General features: G+C 30.1%; 25 non-coding genes across 25 annotated transcripts; all 25 read right to left on the bottom strand.

Annotated features, from left to right (window-relative positions):
* Positions 1–215: 215 nt before the first annotated feature.
* Positions 216–289, bottom strand: TRNAT-AGU (transfer RNA threonine (anticodon AGU)). The gene has a single exon. It is a non-coding gene; the product is annotated as a tRNA-Thr (tRNA).
* An 839-nt stretch (positions 290–1,128) lies between these two features.
* TRNAT-AGU (transfer RNA threonine (anticodon AGU)) lies at positions 1,129–1,202 on the bottom strand. Its single transcript has one exon. It is a non-coding gene; the product is annotated as a tRNA-Thr (tRNA).
* Positions 1,203–2,030: 828 nt separating this feature from the next.
* Positions 2,031–2,104, bottom strand: TRNAT-AGU (transfer RNA threonine (anticodon AGU)). The gene has a single exon. It is a non-coding gene; the product is annotated as a tRNA-Thr (tRNA).
* An 839-nt stretch (positions 2,105–2,943) lies between these two features.
* Positions 2,944–3,017, bottom strand: TRNAT-AGU (transfer RNA threonine (anticodon AGU)). The gene has a single exon. It is a non-coding gene; the product is annotated as a tRNA-Thr (tRNA).
* An 828-nt stretch (positions 3,018–3,845) lies between these two features.
* Positions 3,846–3,919, bottom strand: TRNAT-AGU (transfer RNA threonine (anticodon AGU)). The gene has a single exon. It is a non-coding gene; the product is annotated as a tRNA-Thr (tRNA).
* An 839-nt stretch (positions 3,920–4,758) lies between these two features.
* Positions 4,759–4,832, bottom strand: TRNAT-AGU (transfer RNA threonine (anticodon AGU)). The gene has a single exon. It is a non-coding gene; the product is annotated as a tRNA-Thr (tRNA).
* An 829-nt stretch (positions 4,833–5,661) lies between these two features.
* On the bottom strand, positions 5,662–5,735 carry TRNAT-AGU (transfer RNA threonine (anticodon AGU)). Its single transcript has one exon. It is a non-coding gene; the product is annotated as a tRNA-Thr (tRNA).
* Positions 5,736–6,574: 839 nt separating this feature from the next.
* TRNAT-AGU (transfer RNA threonine (anticodon AGU)) lies at positions 6,575–6,648 on the bottom strand. The gene has a single exon. It is a non-coding gene; the product is annotated as a tRNA-Thr (tRNA).
* Positions 6,649–7,477: 829 nt separating this feature from the next.
* On the bottom strand, positions 7,478–7,551 carry TRNAT-AGU (transfer RNA threonine (anticodon AGU)). The gene has a single exon. It is a non-coding gene; the product is annotated as a tRNA-Thr (tRNA).
* An 839-nt stretch (positions 7,552–8,390) lies between these two features.
* On the bottom strand, positions 8,391–8,464 carry TRNAT-AGU (transfer RNA threonine (anticodon AGU)). Its single transcript has one exon. It is a non-coding gene; the product is annotated as a tRNA-Thr (tRNA).
* Positions 8,465–9,292: 828 nt separating this feature from the next.
* TRNAT-AGU (transfer RNA threonine (anticodon AGU)) lies at positions 9,293–9,366 on the bottom strand. Its single transcript has one exon. It is a non-coding gene; the product is annotated as a tRNA-Thr (tRNA).
* Positions 9,367–10,205: 839 nt separating this feature from the next.
* On the bottom strand, positions 10,206–10,279 carry TRNAT-AGU (transfer RNA threonine (anticodon AGU)). Its single transcript has one exon. It is a non-coding gene; the product is annotated as a tRNA-Thr (tRNA).
* Positions 10,280–11,107: 828 nt separating this feature from the next.
* Positions 11,108–11,181, bottom strand: TRNAT-AGU (transfer RNA threonine (anticodon AGU)). Its single transcript has one exon. It is a non-coding gene; the product is annotated as a tRNA-Thr (tRNA).
* An 840-nt stretch (positions 11,182–12,021) lies between these two features.
* TRNAT-AGU (transfer RNA threonine (anticodon AGU)) lies at positions 12,022–12,095 on the bottom strand. The gene has a single exon. It is a non-coding gene; the product is annotated as a tRNA-Thr (tRNA).
* Positions 12,096–12,923: 828 nt separating this feature from the next.
* Positions 12,924–12,997, bottom strand: TRNAT-AGU (transfer RNA threonine (anticodon AGU)). The gene has a single exon. It is a non-coding gene; the product is annotated as a tRNA-Thr (tRNA).
* Positions 12,998–13,837: 840 nt separating this feature from the next.
* TRNAT-AGU (transfer RNA threonine (anticodon AGU)) lies at positions 13,838–13,911 on the bottom strand. Its single transcript has one exon. It is a non-coding gene; the product is annotated as a tRNA-Thr (tRNA).
* An 829-nt stretch (positions 13,912–14,740) lies between these two features.
* Positions 14,741–14,814, bottom strand: TRNAT-AGU (transfer RNA threonine (anticodon AGU)). The gene has a single exon. It is a non-coding gene; the product is annotated as a tRNA-Thr (tRNA).
* Positions 14,815–15,653: 839 nt separating this feature from the next.
* Positions 15,654–15,727, bottom strand: TRNAT-AGU (transfer RNA threonine (anticodon AGU)). The gene has a single exon. It is a non-coding gene; the product is annotated as a tRNA-Thr (tRNA).
* Positions 15,728–16,556: 829 nt separating this feature from the next.
* On the bottom strand, positions 16,557–16,630 carry TRNAT-AGU (transfer RNA threonine (anticodon AGU)). Its single transcript has one exon. It is a non-coding gene; the product is annotated as a tRNA-Thr (tRNA).
* An 839-nt stretch (positions 16,631–17,469) lies between these two features.
* On the bottom strand, positions 17,470–17,543 carry TRNAT-AGU (transfer RNA threonine (anticodon AGU)). The gene has a single exon. It is a non-coding gene; the product is annotated as a tRNA-Thr (tRNA).
* An 829-nt stretch (positions 17,544–18,372) lies between these two features.
* TRNAT-AGU (transfer RNA threonine (anticodon AGU)) lies at positions 18,373–18,446 on the bottom strand. Its single transcript has one exon. It is a non-coding gene; the product is annotated as a tRNA-Thr (tRNA).
* Positions 18,447–19,286: 840 nt separating this feature from the next.
* On the bottom strand, positions 19,287–19,360 carry TRNAT-AGU (transfer RNA threonine (anticodon AGU)). The gene has a single exon. It is a non-coding gene; the product is annotated as a tRNA-Thr (tRNA).
* Positions 19,361–20,189: 829 nt separating this feature from the next.
* Positions 20,190–20,263, bottom strand: TRNAT-AGU (transfer RNA threonine (anticodon AGU)). The gene has a single exon. It is a non-coding gene; the product is annotated as a tRNA-Thr (tRNA).
* Positions 20,264–21,104: 841 nt separating this feature from the next.
* TRNAT-AGU (transfer RNA threonine (anticodon AGU)) lies at positions 21,105–21,178 on the bottom strand. The gene has a single exon. It is a non-coding gene; the product is annotated as a tRNA-Thr (tRNA).
* Positions 21,179–22,007: 829 nt separating this feature from the next.
* On the bottom strand, positions 22,008–22,081 carry TRNAT-AGU (transfer RNA threonine (anticodon AGU)). The gene has a single exon. It is a non-coding gene; the product is annotated as a tRNA-Thr (tRNA).
* Positions 22,082–22,254: the final 173 nt, after the last annotated feature.

The following is a 22,254-nucleotide window of genomic DNA, read 5'->3' as shown; positions in this document are numbered from 1 at the left end:
TCTAGTTACCTTGGCATCAATTTACTTCTACAAAATAACTGATATTAAAAAAGTGGAATATTGCATTTTTTGTGTTTTCTGATTTGGACTGTATCTATAAATGTGGTACATATTACTGAACATGTGAGAAAGGGTAAAGGCTGCTGAAGCATTCACATGTCTTTTTGTGATGAATTATCAACAAACTATGTTCTGAGTTGATGAAAATAAATGAAAGGCACTGCTGAGATTTGAACTCAAGATCTCCTGTTTACTAGACAGGCGCTTTAACCAACTAAGCCACAGCACCACATGATGCCCTGGAGCTTCACAAAGAAAAATGATATATCTAAGATATGCTATTTGGTAACAATTTTTGATATTCTTATAACTATTGCTTCATCAATTTTTCAAACCGGTGGAAATTTAGAGTATAAATAGAAAGTTGGGTTCTCTCTTTTCATTCATGATTTACAGCACCTTCATTCTTAAAATATCTTGTCAAAGTAATTTTCAAATTTTTTTTAGCACTTTTATTGATTTCTCTGTAAGTAATGCTACATGGGAATAAATGTCAATTAATTTTTGATATTCAGAAAACAAAAACATGTAGTAAAATTAAGAACTCTGTTTTAAAAAGTCAGAATTATGGTTAGCATTCTTTATTGATGCTTTTTCAAGAGAAGTTTAGCTTTTCATCAAGAAGTATTTTCCTAACACAATTTTAAGGATGTTATGGAAATAAATATGGATAAATGTCAATGATTCTCTAGCTATGATGACTAAACTGACTCTCAAATTACTGTACCTTGGGAAACTTACTTTTTTACAGACATTTTAACACTTTCTGTGTTATTCTCTTTTTAATGTACTCTAAATTAATTTTGCAGTTTACCCAATATGATGAAGGCTATTTTGTAAAAATTCATCTATTTACCTTAACATAGGCATATTTCTACAAATTAACTTATGTTGAAATAGGGTGAAGTTTTGTTGTTTGTCGTCTTCTGACATGGATGGCATCTTTAAACTTTTTTACATTGGTGACCAAATGTGCCAAAGTGAAAGCAGATAAAGGTTTTACACATCTTATTTTGTTATGCATCAACAAAAAACTACATACTGGTGTGATAAAAAGATATCAAGCAAAGGTACTGCTGAGATATGAACTCAGGATCTCCTGTTTACTAGACAGGCACTTTAACCAACTAAGCCACAGCACCACTTGCACTGCCTTACATATAATGACAAATTATATGTCTAAAGTATAATATTTTTTATTATTTTTATATATTTTTTTGAAACTAGTATTTTATTAATTCTTTAAACAGTTGGAAACTTACAGTAAGTTATATAATGCTTTTTTCTCCTTTATTTTGTATATACAGGCCCTACATTCTTACAATGTTTGTTCAAGTCACTTGTTAATATGCTTTATTGTAATAGATATTATGGCGTTCTTATTAATGTAGTCATCCCTGGGAAATTAAAGTCAGTCTATTGTTGGTACTCATACAGTTAAAAAGTAATCGTGAAATGAAAACATGAGATCTCAATGATAGAATTATTGTTAACATCTTATCTGGAAGCTTGCTCGATAAATGGAAAGATTTATTTCTGGAATTGCTTTCCTAACACAATATTGTTTATGTTAAGTAACAAATAATCCATTATTTTCTATTGCTCCCTAAACTCTGATGACTAAATTGTCTATCAATTTATCTTGAGAAACTCACATTGTTACTGACTTTTGTTTAAACATTTCCTCTGACTGGACACCATATTGTTCCTGGAGATTGCTCAGACATGATGATTGGCAATTTCTGGAATTCTTTTCTAGTTACCTTGGCATCAATTTACTTCTACAAAATAACTGATATTAAAAAAGGGGAATATTGCATTTTTTTTTGTTTTCTGATTTGGACTGTATCTAGAAATGTGGTACATATTACTGAACATGTGAGAAAGGGTAAAGGCTGCTGAAGCATTCACATGTCTTTTTGTGATGAATTATCAACAAACTATGTTCTGAGTTGATGAAAATAAATGAAAGGCGCTGCTGAGATTTGAACTCAGGATCTCCTGTTTACTAGACAGGTGCTTTAACCAACTAAGCCACAGCACCACATGATGCCCTGGAGCTTCACAAAGAAAAATGATATATCTAAGATATGCTATTTGGTAACAATTTTTGATATTCTTATAACTATTGCTTTATCAATTTTTCAAACCGGTGGAAATTTAGAGTATAAATAGAAAGTTGGGTTCTCTCTTTTCATTCATGATTTACAGCACCTTCATTCTTAAAATATCTTGTCAAAGTAATTTTCTAATTTTTTTTAGCACTTTTATTGATTTCTCTGTAAGTAATGCTACATGGGAATAAATGTCAATTAATTTTTGATATTCAGAAAACAAAAACATGTAGTAAAATTAAGAACTCTGTTTTAAAAAGTCAGAATTATGGTTAGCATTCTTTATTGATGCTTTTTCAAGAGAAGTTTAGCTTTTCATCAAGAAGTATTTTCCTAACACAATTTTAAGGATGTTATGGAAATAAATATGGATAAATGTCAATGATTCTCTAGCTATGATGACTAAACTGACTCTCAAATTACTGTACCTTGGGAAACTTACTTTTTTACAGACATTTTAACACTTTCTGTGTTATTCTCTTTTTAATGTACTCTAAATTAATTTTGCAGTTTACCCAATATGATGAAGGCTATTTTGTAAAAATTCATCTATTTACCTTAACATAGGCATATTTCTACAAATTAACTTATGTTGAAATAGGGTGAAGTTTTGTTGTTTGTCGTCTTCTGACATGGATGGCATCTTTAAACTTTTTTACATTGGTGACCAAATGTGCCAAAGTGAAAGCAGATAAAGGTTTTACACATCTTATTTTGTTATGCATCAACAAAAAACTACATACTGGTGTGATAAAAAGATATCAAGCAAAGGTACTGCTGAGATATGAACTCAGGATCTCCTGTTTACTAGACAGGCACTTTAACCAACTAAGCCACAGCACCACTTGCACTGCCTTACATATAATGACAAATTATATGTCTAAAGTATAATATTTTTTATTATTTTTATATATTTTTTTGAAACTAGTATTTTATTAATTCTTTAAACAGTTGGAAACTTACAGTAAGTTATATAATGCTTTTTTCTCCTTTATTTTGTATATACAGGCCCTACATTCTTACAATGTTTGTTCAAGTCACTTGTTAATATGCTTTATTGTAATAGATATTATGGCGTTCTTATTAATGTAGTCATCCCTGGGAAATTAAAGTCAGTCTATTGTTGGTACTCATACAGTTAAAAAGTAATCGTGAAATGAAAACATGAGATCTCAATGATAGAATTATTGTTAACATCTTATCTGGAAGCTTGCTCGATAAATGGAAAGATTTATTTCTGGAATTGCTTTCCTAACACAATATTGTTTATGTTAAGTAACAAATAATCCATTATTTTCTATTGCTCCCTAAACTCTGATGACTAAATTGTCTATCAATTTATCTTGAGAAACTCACATTGTTACTGACTTTTGTTTAAACATTTCCTCTGACTGGACACCATATTGTTCCTGGAGATTGCTCAGACATGATGATTGGCAATTTCTGGAATTCTTTTCTAGTTACCTTGGCATCAATTTACTTCTACAAAATAACTGATATTAAAAAAGGGGAATATTGCATTTTTTTGTGTTTTCTGATTTGGACTGTATCTAGAAATGTGGTACATATTACTGAACATGTGAGAAAGGGTAAAGGCTGCTGAAGCATTCACATGTCTTTTTGTGATGAATTATCAACAAACTATGTTCTGAGTTGATGAAAATAAATGAAAGGCGCTGCTGAGATTTGAACTCAGGATCTCCTGTTTACTAGACAGGCGCTTTAACCAACTAAGCCATAGCACCACATGATGCCCTGGAGCTTCACAAAGAAAAATGATATATCTAAGATATGCTATTTGGTAACAATTTTTGATATTCTTATAACTATTGCTTTATCAATTTTTCAAACCGGTGGAAATTTAGAGTATAAATAGAAAGTTGGGTTCTCTCTTTTCATTCATGATTTACAGCACCTTCATTCTTAAAATATCTTGTCAAAGTAATTTTCTAATTTTTTTTAGCACTTTTATTGATTTCTCTGTAAGTAATGCTACATGGGAATAAATGTCAATTAATTTTTGATATTCAGAAAACAAAAACATGTAGTAAAATTAAGAACTCTGTTTTAAAAAGTCAGAATTATGGTTAGCATTCTTTATTGATGCTTTTTCAAGAGAAGTTTAGCTTTTCATCAAGAAGTATTTTCCTAACACAATTTTAAGGATGTTATGGAAATAAATATGGATAAATGTCAATGATTCTCTAGCTATGATGACTAAACTGACTCTCAAATTACTGTACCTTGGGAAACTTACTTTTTTACAGACATTTTAACACTTTCTGTGTTATTCTCTTTTTAATGTACTCTAAATTAATTTTGCAGTTTACCCAATATGATGAAGGCTATTTTGTAAAAATTCATCTATTTACCTTAACATAGGCATATTTCTACAAATTAACTTATGTTGAAATAGGGTGAAGTTTTGTTGTTTGTCGTCTTCTGACATGGATGGCATCTTTAAACTTTTTTACATTGGTGACCAAATGTGCCAAAGTGAAAGCAGATAAAGGTTTTACACATCTTATTTTGTTATGCATCAACAAAAAACTACATACTGGTGTGATAAAAAGATATCAAGCAAAGGTACTGCTGAGATATGAACTCAGGATCTCCTGTTTACTAGACAGGCACTTTAACCAACTAAGCCACAGCACCACTTGCACTGCCTTACATATAATGACAAATTATATGTCTAAAGTATAATATTTTTTATTATTTTTATATATTTTTTTGAAACTAGTATTTTATTAATTCTTTAAACAGTTGGAAACTTACAGTAAGTTATATGATGCTTTTTTTCCCCTTTATTTTGTATATACAGGCCCTACATTCTTACAATGTTTGTTCAAGTCACTTGTTAATATGCTTTATTGTAATAGATATTATGGCGTTCTTATTAATGTAGTCATCCCTGGGAAATTAAAGTCAGTCTATTGTTGGTACTCATACAGTTAAAAAGTAATCGTGAAATGAAAACATGAGATCTCAATGATAGAATTATTGTTAACATTTTATCTGGAAGCTTGCTCGATAAATGGAAAGATTTATTTCTGGAATTGCTTTCCTAACACAATATTGTTTATGTTAAGTAACAAATAATCCATTATTTTCTATTGCTCCCTAAACTCTGATGACTAAATTGTCTATCAATTTATCTTGAGAAACTCACATTGTTACTGACTTTTGTTTAAACATTTCCTCTGACTGGACACCATATTGTTCCTGGAGATTGCTCAGACATGATGATTGGCAATTTCTGGAATTCTTTTCTAGTTACCTTGGCATCAATTTACTTCTACAAAATAACTGATATTAAAAAAGGGGAATATTGCATTTTTTTGTGTTTTCTGATTTGGACTGTATCTAGAAATGTGGTACATATTACTGAACATGTGAGAAAGGGTAAAGGCTGCTGAAGCATTTACATGTCTTTTTGTGATGAATTATCAACAAACTATGTTCTGAGTTGATGAAAATAAATGAAAGGCGCTGCTGAGATTTGAACTCAGGATCTCCTGTTCACTAGACAGGCGCTTTAACCAACTAAGCCACAGCACCACATGATGCACTGGAGCTTACAAAGAAAAATGATATATCTAAGATATGCTATTTGGTAACAATTTTTGATATTCTTAAAACTATTGCTTCATCAATTTTTCAAACCGGTGGAAATTTAGAGTATAAATAGAAAGTTGGGTTCTCTCTTTTCATTCATGATTTACAGCACCTTCATTCTTAAAATATCTTGTCAAAGTAATTTTCTAATTTTTTTTAGCACTTTTATTGATTTCTCTGTAAGTAATGCTACATGGGAATAAATGTCAATTAATTTTTGATATTCAGAAAACAAAAACATGTAGTAAAATTAAGAACTCTGTTTTAAAAAGTCAGAATTATGGTTAGCATTCTTTATTGATGCTTTTTCAAGAGAAGTTTAGCTTTTCATCAAGAAGTATTTTCCTAACACAATTTTAAGGATGTTATGGAAATAAATATGGGTTAAATGTCAATGATTCTCTAGCTATGATGACTAAACTGACTCTCAAATTACTGTACCTTGGGAAACTTACTTTTTTACAGACATTTTAACACTTTCTGTGTTATTCTCTTTTTAATGTACTCTAAATTAATTTTGCAGTTTACCCAATATGATGAAGGCTATTTTGTAAAAATTCATCTATTTACCTTAACATAGGCATATTTCTACAAATTAACTTATGTTGAAATAGGGTGAAGTTTTGTTGTTTGTCGTCTTCTGACATGGATGGCATCTTTAAACTTTTTTACATTGGTGACCAAATGTGCCAAAGTGAAAGCAGATAAAGGTTTTACACATCTTATTTTGTTATGCATCAACAAAAAACTACATACTGGTGTGATAAAAAGGTATCAAGCAAAGGTACTGCTGAGATATGAACTCAGGATTTCCTGTTTACTAGACAGGCACTTTAACCAACTAAGCCACAGCACCACTTGCACTGCCTTACATATAATGACAAATTATATGTCTAAAGTATAATATTTTTTATTATTTTTATATATTTTTTTGAAACTAGTATTTTATTAATTCTTTAAACAGTTGGAAACTTACAGTAAGTTATATAATGCTTTTTTTCTCCTTTATTTTGTATATACAGACCCTACATTCTTACAATGTTTGTTCAAGTCACTTGTTAATATGCTTTATTGTAATAGATATTATGGCGTTCTTATTAATGTAGTCATCCCTGGGAAATTAAAGTCAGTCTATTGTTGGTACTCATACAGTTAAAAAGTAATCGTGAAATGAAAACATGAGATCTCAATGATAGAATTATTGTTAACATTTTATCTGGAAGCTTGCTCGATAAATGGAAAGATTTATTTCTGGAATTGCTTTCCTAACACAATATTGTTTATGTTAAGTAACAAATAATCCATTATTTTCTATTGCTCCCTAAACTCTGATGACTAAATTGTCTATCAATTTATCTTGAGAAACTCACATTGTTACTGACTTTTGTTTAAACATTTCCTCTGACTGGACACCATATTGTTCCTGGAGATTGCTCAGACATGATGATTGGCAATTTCTGGAATTCTTTTCTAGTTACCTTGGCATCAATTTACTTCTACAAAATAACTGATATTAAAAAAGGGGAATATTGCATTTTTTTGTGTTTTCTTATTTGGACTGTATCTAGAAATGTGGTACATATTACTGAACATGTGAGAAAGGGTAAAGGCTGCTGAAGCATTCACATGTCTTTTTGTGATGAATTATCAACAAACTATGTTCTGAGTTGATGAAAATAAATGAAAGGCGCTGCTGAGATTTGAACTCAGGATCTCCTGTTTACTAGACAGGCGCTTTAACCAACTAAGCCACAGCACCACATGATGCCCTAGAGCTTCACATAGAAAAATGATATATCTAAGATATGCTATTTGGTAACAATTTTTGATATTCTTATAACTATTGCTTCATCAATTTTTCAAACCGGTGGAAATTTAGAGTATAAATAGAAAGTTGTGTTCTCTCTTTTCATTTATGATTTACAGCACCTTCATTCTTAAAATATCTTGTCAAAGTAATTTTCTAATTTTTTTAGCACTTTTATTGATTTCTCTGTAAGTAATGCTACATGGGAATAAATGTCAATTAATTTTTGATATTCAGAAATCAAAAACATGTAGTAAAATTAAGAACTCTGTTTTAAAAAGTCAGAATTATGGTTAGCATTCTTTATTGATGCTTTTTCAAGAGAAGTTTAGCTTTTCATCAAGAAGTATTTTCCTAACACAATTTTAAGGATGTTATGGAAATAAATATGGGTTAAATGTCAATGATTCTCTAGCTATGATGACTAAACTGACTCTCAAATTACTGTACCTTGGGAAACTTACTTTTTTACAGACATTTTAACACTTTCTGTGTTATTCTCTTTTTAATGTACTCTAAATTAATTTTGCAGTTTACCCAATATGATGAAGGCTATTTTGTAAAAATTCATCTATTTACCTTAACATAGGCATATTTCTACAAATTAACTTATGTTGAAATAGGGTGAAGTTTTGTTGTTTGTCGTCTTCTGACATGGATGGCATCTTTAAACTTTTTTACATTGGTGACCAAATGTGCCAAAGTGAAAGCAGATAAAGGTTTTACACATCTTATTTTGTTATGCATCAACAAAAAACTACATACTGGTGTGATAAAAAGGTATCAAGCAAAGGTACTGCTGAGATATGAACTCAGGATCTCCTGTTTACTAGACAGGCACTTTAACCAACTAAGCCACAGCACCACTTGCACTGCCTTACATATAATGACAAATTATATGTCTAAAGTATAATATTTTCTATTATTTTTATATATTTTTTTGAAACTAGTATTTTATTAATTCTTTAAACAGTTGGAAACTTACAGTAAGTTATATAATGCTTTTTTCTCCTTTATTTTGTATATACAGGCCCTACATTCTTACAATGTTTGTTCAAGTCACTTGTTAATATGCTTTATTGTAATAGATATTATGGCGTTCTTATTAATGTAGTCATCCCTGGGAAATTAAAGTCAGTCTATTGTTGGTACTCATACAGTTAAAAAGTAATCATGAAATGAAAACATGAGATCTCAATGATAGAATTATTGTTAACATTTTATCTACAAACTTGCTCAATAAATGGAAAGATTTATTTCTGGAATTGCTTTCCTAACACAATATTGTTTATGTTAAGTAACAAATAATCCATTATTTTCTATTGCTCCCTAAACTCTGATGACTAAATTGTCTATCAATTTATCTTGAGAAACTCACATTGTTACTGACTTTTGTTTAAACATTTCCTCTGACTGGACACCATATTGTTCCTGGAGATTGCTCAGACATGATGATTGGCAATTTCTGGAATTCTTTTCTAGTTACCTTGGCATCAATTTACTTCTACAAAATAACTGATATTAAAAAAGGGGAATGTTGCATTTTTTTGTGTTTTCTGATTTGGACTGTATCTAGAAATGTGGTACATATTACTGAACATGTGAGAAAGGGTAAAGGCTGCTGAAGCATTCACATGTCTTTTTGTGATGAATTATCAACAAACTATGTTCTGAGTTGATGAAAATAAATGAAAGGCGCTGCTGAGATTTGAACTCAGGATCTCCTGTTTACTAGACAGGCGCTTTAACCAACTAAGCCACAGCACCACATGATGCCCTGGAGCTTCACAAAGAAAAATGATATATCTAAGATATGCTATTTGGTAACAATTTTTGATATTCTTATAACTATTGCTTTATCAATTTTTCAAACCGGTGGAAATTTAGAGTATAAATAGAAAGTTGGGTTCTCTCTTTTCATTCATGATTTACAGCACCTTCATTCTTAAAATATCTTGTCAAAGTAATTTTCTAATTTTTTTTAGCACTTTTATTGATTTCTCTGTAAGTAATGCTACATGGGAATAAATGTCAATTAATTTTTGATATTCAGAAAACAAAAACATGTAGTAAAATTAAGAACTCTGTTTTAAAAAGTCAGAATTATGGTTAGCATTCTTTATTGATGCTTTTTCAAGAGAAGTTTAGCTTTTCATCAAGAAGTATTTTCCTAACACAATTTTAAGGATGTTATGGAAATAAATATGGATAAATGTCAATGATTCTCTAGCTATGATGACTAAACTGACTCTCAAATTACTGTACCTTGGGAAACTTACTTTTTTACAGACATTTTAACACTTTCTGTGTTATTCTCTTTTTAATGTACTCTAAATTAATTTTGCAGTTTACCCAATATGATGAAGGCTATTTTGTAAAAATTAATCTATTTACCTTAACATAGGCATATTTCTACAAATTAACTTATGTTGAAATAGGGTGAAGTTTTGTTGTTTGTCGTCTTCTGACATGGATGGCATCTTTAAACTTTTTTACATTGGTGACCAAATGTGCCAAAGTGAAAGCAGATAAAGGTTTTACACATCTTATTTTGTTATGCATCAACAAAAAACTACATACTGGTGTGATAAAAAGATATCAAGCAAAGGTACTGCTGAGATATGAACTCAGGATCTCCTGTTTACTAGACAGGCACTTTAACCAACTAAGCCACAGCACCACTTGCACTGCCTTACATATAATGACAAATTATATGTCTAAAGTATAATATTTTTTATTATTTTTATATATTTTTTTGAAACTAGTATTTTATTAATTCTTTAAACAGTTGGAAACTTACAGTAAGTTATATAATGCTTTTTTCTCCTTTATTTTGTATATACAGGCCCTACATTCTTACAATGTTTGTTCAAGTCACTTGTTAATATGCTTTATTGTAATAGATATTATGGCGTTCTTATTAATGTAGTCATCCCTGGGAAATTAAAGTCAGTCTATTGTTGGTACTCATACAGTTAAAAAGTAATCGTGAAATGAAAACATGAGATCTCAATGATAGAATTATTGTTAACATTTTATCTGGAAGCTTGCTCGATAAATGGAAAGATTTATTTCTGGAATTGCTTTCCTAACACAATATTGTTTATGTTAAGTAACAAATAATCCATTATTTTCTAGTGCTCCCTAAACTCTGATGACTAAATTGTCTATCAATTTATCTTGAGAAACTCACATTGTTACTGACTTTTGTTTAAACATTTCCTCTGACTGGACACCATATTGTTCCTGGAGATTGCTCAGACATGATGATTGGCAATTTCTGGAATTCTTTTCTAGTTACCTTGGCATCAATTTACTTCTACAAAATAACTGATATTAAAAAAGGGGAATATTGCATTTTTTTGTGTTTTCTGATTTGGACTGTATCTAGAAATGTGGTACATATTACTGAACATGTGAGAAAGGGTAAAGGCTGCTGAAGCATTCACATGTCTTTTTGTGATGAATTATCAACAAACTATGTTCTGAGTTGATGAAAATAAATGAAAGGCGCTGCTGAGATTTGAACTCAGGATCTCCTGTTTACTAGACAGGCACTTTAACCAACTAAGCCACAGCACCACATGATGCCCTAGAGCTTCACATAGAAAAATGATATATCTAAGATATGCTATTTGGTAACAATTTTTGATATTCTTATAACTATTGCTTCATCAATTTTTCAAACCGGTGGAAATTTAGAGTATAAATAGAAAGTTGGGTTCTCTCTTTTCATTTATGATTTACAGCACCTTCATTCTTAAAATATCTTGTCAAAGTAATTTTCTAATTTTTTTTAGCACTTTTATTGATTTCTCTGTAAGTAATGCTACATGGGAATAAATGTCAATTAATTTATGATATTCAGAAATCAAAAACATGTAGTAAAATTAAGAACTCTGTTTTAAAAAGTCAGAATTATGGTTAGCATTCTTTATTGATGCTTTTTCAAGAGAAGTTTAGCTTTTCATCAAGAAGTATTTTCCTAACACAATTTTAAGGATGTTATGGAAATAAATATGGGTTAAATGTCAATGATTCTCTAGCTATGATGACTAAACTGACTCTCAAATTACTGTACTTTGGGAAACTTACTTTTTTACAGACATTTTAACACTTTCTGTGTTATTCTCTTTTTAATGTACTCTAAATTAATTTTGCAGTTTACCCAATATGATGAAGGCTATTTTGTAAAAATTCATCTATTTACCTTAACATAGGCATATTTCTACAAATTAACTTATGTTGAAATAGGGTGAAGTTTTGTTGTTTGTCGTCTTCTGACATGGATGGCATCTTTAAACCTTTTTACATTGGTGACCAAATGTGCCAAAGTGAAAGCAGATAAAGGTTTTACACATCTTATTTTGTTATGCATCAACAAAAAACTACATACTGGTGTGATAAAAAGGTATCAAGCAAAGGTACTGCTGAGATATGAACTCAGGATCTCCTGTTTACTAGACAGGCACTTTAACCAACTAAGCCACAGCACCACTTGCACTGCCTTACATATAATGACAAATTATATGTCTAAAGTATAATATTTTTTATTATTTTTATATATTTTTTTGAAACTAGTATTTTATTAATTCTTTAAACAGTTGGAAACTTACAGTAAGTTATATAATGCTTTTTTCTCCTTTATTTTGTATATACAGGCCCTACATTCTTACAATGTTTGTTCAAGTCACTTGTTAATATGCTTTATTGTAATAGATATTATGGCGTTCTTATTAATGTAGTCATCCCTGGGAAATTAAAGTCAGTCTATTGTTGGTACTCATACAGTTAAAAAGTAATCGTGAAATGAAAACATGAGATCTCAATGATAGAATTATTGTTAACATTTTATCTGCAAACTTGCTCAATAAATGGAAAGATTTATTTCTGGAATTGCTTTCCTAACACAATATTGTTTATGTTAAGTAACAAATAATCCATTATTTTCTATTGCTCCCTAAACTCTGATGACTAAATTGTCTATCAATTTATCTTGAGAAACTCACAGTGTTAATGACTTTTGTTTAAACATTTCCTCTGACTGGACACCATATTGTTCCTGGAGATTGCTCAGACATGATGATTGGCAATTTCTGGAATTCTTTTCTAGTTACCTTGGCATCAATTTACTTCTACAAAATAACTGATATTAAAAAAGGGGAATATTGCATTTTTTTGTGTTTTCTGATTTGGACTGTATCTAGAAATGTGGTACATATTACTGAACATGTGAGAAAGGGTAAAGGCTGCTGAAGCATTCACATGTCTTTTTGTGATGAATTATCAACAAACTATGTTCTGAGTTGATGAAAATAAATGAAAGGCGCTGCTGAGATTTGAACTCAGGATCTCCTGTTTACTAGACAGGCGCTTTAACCAACTAAGCCACAGCATCACATGATGAGCTAGAGCTTCACAAAGAAAAATGATATATCTAAGATATGCTATTTGGTAACAATTTTTGATATTCTTATAACTATTGCTTCATCAATTTTTCAAATCGGTGGAAATTTAGAGTATAAATAGAAAGTTGTGTTCTCTCTTTTCATTTATGATTTACAGCACCTTCATTCTTAAAATATCTTGTCAAAGTAATTTTCTAATTTTTTTTTAGCACTTTTATTGATTTCTCTGTAAGTAATGCTACATGGGAATAAATGTCAATTAATTTTTGATATTCAGAAAACAAAAACATGTAGTAAAATTAAGAACTCTGTTTTAAAAAGTCAGAATTATGGTTAGCATTCTTTATTGATGCTTTTTCAAGAGAAGTTTAGCTTTTCATCAAGAAGTATTTTCCTAACACAATTTTAAGGATGTTATGGAAATAAATATGGGTTAAATGTCAATGATTCTCTAGCTATGATGACTAAACTGACTCTCAAATTACTGTACCTTGGGAAACTTACTTTTTACAGACATTTTAACACTTTCTGTGTTATTCTCTTTTTAATGTACTCTAAATTAATTTTGCAGTTTACCCAATATGATGAAGGCTATTTTGTAAAAATTCATCTATTTACCTTAACATAGGCATATTTCTACAAATTAACTTATGTTGAAATAGGGTGAAGTTTTGTTGTTTGTCGTCTTCTGACATGGATGGCATCTTTAAACTTTTTTACATTGGTGACCAAATGTGCCAAAGTGAAAGCAGATAAAGGTTTTACACATCTTATTTTGTTATGCATCAACAAAAAACTACATACTGGTGTGATAAAAAGGTATCAAGCAAAGGTACTGCTGAGATATGAACTCAGGATCTCCTGTTTACTAGACAGGCACTTTAACCAACTAAGCCACAGCACCACTTGCACTGCCTTACATATAATGACAAATTATATGTCTAAAGTATAATATTTTTTATTATTTTTATATATTTTTTTGAAACTAGTATTTTATTAATTCTTTAAACAGTTGGAAACTTACAGTAAGTTATATAATGCTTTTTTTCTCCTTTATTTTGTATATACAGGCCCTACATTCTTACAATGTTTGTTCAAGTCACTTGTTAATATGCTTTATTGTAATAGATATTATGGCGTTCTTATTAATGTAGTCATCCCTGGGAAATTAAAGTCAGTCTATTGTTGGTACTCATACAGTTAAAAAGTAATCGTGAAATGAAAACATGAGATCTCAATGATAGAATTATTGTTAACATTTTATCTGCAAACTTGCTCAATAAATGGAAAGATTTATTTCTGGAATTGCTTTCCTAACACAATATTGTTTATGTTAAGTAACAAATAATCCATTATTTTCTATTGCTCCCTAAACTCTGATGACTAAATTGTCTATCAATTTATCTTGAGAAACTCACATTGTTACTGACTTTTGTTTAAACATTTCCTCTGACTGGACACCATATTGTTCCTGGAGATTGCTCAGACATGATGATTGGCAATTTCTGGAATTCTTTTCTAGTTACCTTGGCATCAATTTACTTCTACAAAATAACTGATATTAAAAAAGGGGAATATTGCATTTTTTTGTGTTTTCTAATTTGGACTGTATCTAGAAATGTGGTACATATTACTGAACATGTGAGAAAGGGTAAAGGCTGCTGAAGCATTCACATGTCTTTTTGTGATGAATTATCAACAAACTATGTTCTGAGTTGATGAAAATAAATGAAAGGTGCTGCTGAGATTTGAACTCAGGATCTCCTGTTTACTAGACAGGCACTTTAACCAACTAAGCCACAGCACCACATGATGCCCTGGAGCTTCACAAAGAAAAATGATATATCTAAGATATGCTATTTGGTAACAATTTTTGATATTCTTATAACTATTGCTTTATCAATTTTTCAAACCGGTGGAAATTTAGAGTATAAATAGAAAGTTGGGTTCTCTCTTTTCATTCATGATTTACAGCACCTTCATTCTTAAAATATCTTGTCAAAGTAATTTTCTAATTTTTTTAGCACTTTTATTGATTTCTCTGTAAGTAATGCTACATGGGAATAAATGTCAATTAATTTTTGATATTCAGAAAACAAAAACATGTAGTAAAATTAAGAACTCTGTTTTAAAAAGTCAGAATTATGGTTAGCATTCTTTATTGATGCTTTTTCAAGAGAAGTTTAGCTTTTCATCAAGAAGTATTTTCCTAACACAATTTTAAGGATGTTATGGAAATAAATATGGGTTAAATGTCAATGATTCTCTAGCTATGATGACTAAACTGACTCTCAAATTACTGTACCTTGGGAAACTTACTTTTTTACAGACATTTTAACACTTTCTGTGTTATTCTCTTTTTAATGTACTCTAAATTAATTTTGCAGTTTACCCAATATGATGAAGGCTATTTTGTAAAAATTCATCTATTTACCTTAACATAGGCATATTTCTACAAATTAACTTATGTTGAAATAGGGTGAAGTTTTGTTGTTTGTCGTCTTCTGACATGGATGGCATCTTTAAACTTTTTTACATTGATGACCAAATGTGCCAAAGTGAAAGCAGATAAAGGTTTTACACATCTTATTTTGTTATGCATCAACAAAAAACTACATACTGGTGTGATAAAAAGGTATCAAGCAAAGGTACTGCTGAGATATGAACTCAGGATCTCCTGTTTACTAGACAGGCACTTTAACCAACTAAGCCACAGCACCACTTGCACTGCCTTACATATAATGACAAATTATATGTCTAAAGTATAATATTTTTTATTATTTTTATATATTTTTTTGAAACTAGTATTTTATTAATTCTTTAAACAGTTGGAAACTTACAGTAAGTTATATAATGCTTTTTTTCTCCTTTATTTTGTATATACAGGCCCTACATTCTTACAATGTTTGTTCAAGTCACTTGTTAATATGCTTTATTGTAATAGATATTATGGCGTTCTTATTAATGTAGTCATCCCTGGGAAATTAAAGTCAGTCTATTGTTGGTACTCATACAGTTAAAAAGTAATCGTGAAATGAAAACATGAGATCTCAATGATAGAATTATTGTTAACATTTTATCTGCAAACTTGCTCAATAAATGGAAAGATTTATTTCTGGAATTGCTTTCCTAACACAATATTGTTTATGTTAAGTAACAAATAATCCATTATTTTCTATTGCTCCCTAAACTCTGATGACTAAATTGTCTATCAATTTATCTTGAGAAACTCACATTGTTAATGACTTTTGTTTAAACATTTCCTCTGACTGGACACCATATTGTTCCTGGAGATTGCTCAGACATGATGATTGGCAATTTCTGGAATTCTTTTCTAGTTACCTTGGCATCAATTTACTTCTACAAAATAACTGATATTAAAAAAGGGGAATATTGCATTTTTTTGTGTTTTCTGATTTGGACTGTATCTAGAAATGTGGTACATATTACTGAACATGTGAGAAAGGGTAAAGGCTGCTGAAGCATTCACATGTCTTTTTGTGATGAATTATCAACAAACTATGTTCTGAGTTGATGAAAATAAATGAAAGGCGCTGCTGAGATTTGAACTCAAGATCTCCTGTTTACTAGACAGGCGCTTTAACCAACTAAGCCACAGCATCACATGATACCCTAGAGCTTCACAAAGAAAAATGATATATCTAAGATATGCTATTTGGTAACAATTTTTGATATTCTTATAACTATTGCTTCATCAATTTTTCAAATCGGTGGAAATTTAGAGTATAAATAGAAAGTTGTGTTCTCTCTTTTCATTTATGATTTACAGCACCTTCATTCTTAAAATATCTTGTCAAAGTAATTTTCTAATTTTTTTAGCACTTTTATTGATTTCTCTGTAAGTAATGCTACATGGGAATAAATGTCAATTAATTTTTGATATTCAGAAAACAAAAACATGTAGTAAAATTAAGAACTCTGTTTTAAAAAGTCAGAATTATGGTTAGCATTCTTTATTGATGCTTTTTCAAGAGAAGTTTAGCTTTTCATCAAGAAGTATTTTCCTAACACAATTTTAAGGATGTTATGGAAATAAATATGGGTTAAATGTCAATGATTCTCTAGCTATGATGACTAAACTGACTCTCAAATTACTGTACCTTGGGAAACTTACTTTTTTACAGACATTTTAACACTTTCTGTGTTATTCTCTTTTTAATGTACTCTAAATTAATTTTGCAGTTTACCCAATATGATGAAGGCTATTTTGTAAAAATTCATCTATTTACCTTAACATAGGCATATTTCTACAAATTAACTTATGTTGAAATAGGGTGAAGTTTTGTTGTTTGTCGTCTTCTGACATGGATGGCATCTTTAAACTTTTTTACATTGGTGACCAAATGTGCCAAAGTGAAAGCAGATAAAGGTTTTACACATCTTATTTTGTTATGCATCAACAAAAAACTACATACTGGTGTGATAAAAAGGTATCAAGCAAAGGTACTGCTGAGATATGAACTCAGGATTTCCTGTTTACTAGACAGGCACTTTAACCAACTAAGCCACAGCACCACTTGCACTGCCTTACATATAATGACAAATTATATGTCTAAAGTATAATATTTTTTATTATTTTTATATATTTTTTTGAAACTAGTATTTTATTAATTCTTTAAACAGTTGGAAACTTACAGTAAGTTATATAATGCTTTTTTTCTCCTTTATTTTGTATATACAGACCCTACATTCTTACAATGTTTGTTCAAGTCACTTGTTAATATGCTTTATTGTAATAGATATTATGGCGTTCTTATTAATGTAGTCATCCCTGGGAAATTAAAGTCAGTCTATTGTTGGTACTCATACAGTTAAAAAGTAATCGTGAAATGAAAACATGAGATCTCAATGATAGAATAATTGTTAACATTTTATCTGGAAGCTTGCTCGATAAATGGAAAGATTTATTTCTGGAATTGCTTTCCTAACACAATATTGTTTATGTTAAGTAACAAATAATCCATTATTTTCTATTGCTCCCTAAACTCTGATGACTAAATTGTCTATCAATTTATCTTGAGAAACTCACATTGTTAATGACTTTTGTTTAAACATTTCCTCTGACTGGACACCATATTGTTCCTGGAGATTGCTCAGACATGATGATTGGCAATTTCTGGAATTCTTTTCTAGTTACCTTGGCATCAATTTACTTCTACAAAATAACTGATATTAAAAAAGGGGAATATTGCATTTTTTTGTGTTTTCTGATTTGGACTGTATCTAGAAATGTGGTACATATTACTGAACATGTGAGAAAGGGTAAAGGCTGCTGAAGCATTCACATGTCTTTTTGTGATGAATTATCAACAAACTATGTTCTGAGTTGATGAAAATAAATGAAAGGCGCTGCTGAGATTTGAACTCAAGATCTCCTGTTTACTAGACAGGCGCTTTAACCAACTAAGCCACAGCATCACATGATGAGCTAGAGCTTCACAAAGAAAAATGATATATCTAAGATATGCTATTTGGTAACAATTTTTGATATTCTTATAACTATTGCTTCATCAATTTTTCAAACCGGTGGAAATTTAGAGTATAAATAGAAAGTTGTGTTCTCTCTTTTCATTTATGATTTACAGCACCTTCATTCTTAAAATATCTTGTCAAAGTAATTTTCTAATTTTTTTTAGCACTTTTATTGATTTCTCTGTAAGTAATGCTACATGGGAATAAATGTCAATTAATTTTTGATATTCAGAAATCAAAAACATGTAGTAAAATTAAGAACTCTGTTTTAAAAAGTCAGAATTATGGTTAGCATTCTTTATTGATGCTTTTTCAAGAGAAGTTTAGCTTTTCATCAAGAAGTATTTTCCTAACACAATTTTAAGGATGTTATGGAAATAAATATGGGTTAAATGTCAATGATTCTCTAGCTATGATGACTAAACTGACTCTCAAATTACTGTACCTTGGGAAACTTACTTTTTTACAGACATTTTAACACTTTCTGTGTTATTCTCTTTTTAATGTACTCTAAATTAATTTTGCAGTTTACCCAATATGATGAAGGCTATTTTGTAAAAATTCATCTATTTACCTTAACATAGGCATATTTCTACAAATTAACTTATGTTGAAATAGGGTGAAGTTTTGTTGTTTGTCGTCTTCTGACATGGATGGCATCTTTAAACCTTTTTACATTGGTGACCAAATGTGCCAAAGTGAAAGCAGATAAAGGTTTTACACATCTTATTTTGTTATGCATCAACAAAAAACTACATACTGGTGTGATAAAAAGGTATCAAGCAAAGGTACTGCTGAGATATGAACTCAGGATCTCCTGTTTACTAGACAGGCACTTTAACCAACTAAGCCACAGCACCACTTGCACTGCCTTACATATAATGACAAATTATATGTCTAAAGTATAATATTTTTTATTATTTTTATATATTTTTTTGAAACTAGTATTTTATTAATTCTTTAAACAGTTGGAAACTTACAGTAAGTTATATAATGCTTTTTTTCTCCTTTATTTTGTATATACAGGCCCTACATTCTTACAATGTTTGTTCAAGTCACTTGTTAATATGCTTTATTGTAATAGATATTATGGCGTTCTTATTAATGTAGTCATCCCTGGGAAATTAAAGTCAGTCTATTGTTGGTACTCATACAGTTAAAAAGTAATCGTGAAATGAAAACATGAGATCTCAATGATAGAATTATTGTTAACATTTTATCTGCAAACTTGCTCAATAAATGGAAAGATTTATTTCTGGAATTGCTTTCCTAACACAATATTGTTTATGTTAAGTAACAAATAATCCATTATTTTCTATTGCTCCCTAAACTCTGATGACTAAATTGTCTATCAATTTATCTTGAGAAACTCACATTGTTAATGACTTTTGTTTAAACATTTCCTCTGACTGGACACCATATTGTTCCTGGAGATTGCTCAGACATGATGATTGGCAATTTCTGGAATTCTTTTCTAGTTACCTTGGCATCAATTTACTTCTACAAAATAACTGATATTAAAAAAGGGGAATATTGCATTTTTTTGTGTTTTCTGATTTGGACTGTATCTAGAAATGTGGTACATATTACTGAACATGTGAGAAAGGGTAAAGGCTGCTGAAGCATTCACATGTCTTTTTGTGATGAATTATCAACAAACTATGTTCTGAGTTGATGAAAATAAATGAAAGGCGCTGCTGAGATTTGAACTCAGGATCTCCTGTTTACTAGACAGGCGCTTTAACCAACTAAGCCACAGCATCACATGATGAGCTAGAGCTTCACAAAGAAAAATGATATATCTAAGATATGCTATTTGGTAACAATTTTTGATATTCTTATAACTATTGCTTCATCAATTTTTCAAATCGGTGGAAATTTAGAGTATAAATAGAAAGTTGTGTTCTCTCTTTTCATTTATGATTTACAGCACCTTCATTCTTAAAATATCTTGTCAAAGTAATTTTCTAATTTTTTGTTTAGCACTTTTATTGATTTCTCTGTAAGTAATGCTACATGGGAATAAATGTCAATTAATTTTTGATATTCAGAAAACAAAAACATGTAGTAAAATTAAGAACTCTGTTTTAAAAAGTCAGAATTATGGTTAGCATTCTTTATTGATGCTTTTTCAAGAGAAGTTTAGCTTTTCATCAAGAAGTATTTTCCTAACACAATTTTAAGGATGTTATGGAAATAAATATGGGTTAAATGTCAATGATTCTCTAGCTATGATGACTAAACTGACTCTCAAATTACTGTACCTTGGGAAACTTACTTTTTACAGACATTTTAACACTTTCTGTGTTATTCTCTTTTTAATGTACTCTAAATTAATTTTGCAGTTTACCCAATATGATGAAGGCTATTTTGTAAAAATTCATCTATTTACCTTAACATAGGCATATTTCTACAAATTAACTTATGTTGAAATAGGGTGAAGTTTTGTTGTTTGTCGTCTTCTGACATGGATGGCATCTTTAAACTTTTTTACATTGGTGACCAAATGTGCCAAAGTGAAAGCAGATAAAGGTTTTACACATCTTATTTTGTTATGCATCAACAAAAAACTACATACTGGTGTGATAAAAAGGTATCAAGCAAAGGTACTGCTGAGATATGAACTCGGGATCTCCTGTTTACTAGACAGGCACTTTAACCAACTAAGCCACAGCACCACTTGCACTGCCTTACATATAATGACAAATTATATGTCTAAAGTATAATATTTTTTATTATTTTTATATATTTTTTTGAAACTAGTATTTTATTAATTCTTTAAACAGTTGGAAACTTACAGTAAGTTATATAATGCTTTTTTTCTCCTTTATTTTGTATATACAGGCCCTACATTCTTACAATGTTTGTTCAAGTCACTTGTTAATATGCTTTATTGTAATAGATATTATGGCGTTCTTATTAATGTAGTCATCCCTGGGAAATTAAAGTCAGTCTATTGTTGGTACTCATACAGTTAAAAAGTAATCGTGAAATGAAAACATGAGATCTCAATGATAGAATTATTGTTAACATTTTATCTGCAAACTTACTCAATAAATGGAAAGATTTATTTCTGGAATTGCTTTCCTAACACAATATTGTTTATGTTAAGTAACAAATAATCCATTATTTTCTATTGCTCCCTAAACTCTGATGACTAAATTGTCTATCAATTTATCTTGAGAAACTCACATTGTTACTGACTTTTGTTTAAACATTTCCTCTGACTGGACACCATATTGTTCCTGGAGATTGCTCAGACATGATGATTGGCAATTTCTGGAATTCTTTTCTAGTTACCTTGGCATCAATTTACTTCTACAAAATAACTGATATTAAAAAAGGGGAATATTGCATTTTTTTGTGTTTTCTGATTTGGACTGTATCTAGAAATGTGGTACATATTACTGAACATGTGAGAAAGGGTAAAGGCTGCTGAAGCATTCACATGTCTTTTTGTGATGAATTATCAACAAACTATGTTCTGAGTTGATGAAAATAAATGAAAGGCGCTGCTGAGATTTGAACTCAAGATCTCCTGTTTACTAGACAGGCGCTTTAACCAACTAAGCCACAGCATCACATGATGAGCTAGAGCTTCACAAAGAAAAATGATATATCTAAGATATGCTATTTGGTAACAATTTTTGATATTCTTATAACTATTGCTTCATCAATTTTTCAAATCGGTGGAAATTTAGAGTATAAATAGAAAGTTGTGTTCTCTCTTTTCATTTATGATTTACAGCACCTT

Source organism: Pseudophryne corroboree, chromosome 11 (genome assembly GCF_028390025.1).
Source record: "Pseudophryne corroboree isolate aPseCor3 chromosome 11, aPseCor3.hap2, whole genome shotgun sequence".
Lineage (NCBI taxonomy): Eukaryota > Metazoa > Chordata > Amphibia > Anura > Myobatrachidae > Pseudophryne > Pseudophryne corroboree.
This window is presented reverse-complemented; position numbering and strand designations above follow the sequence as displayed.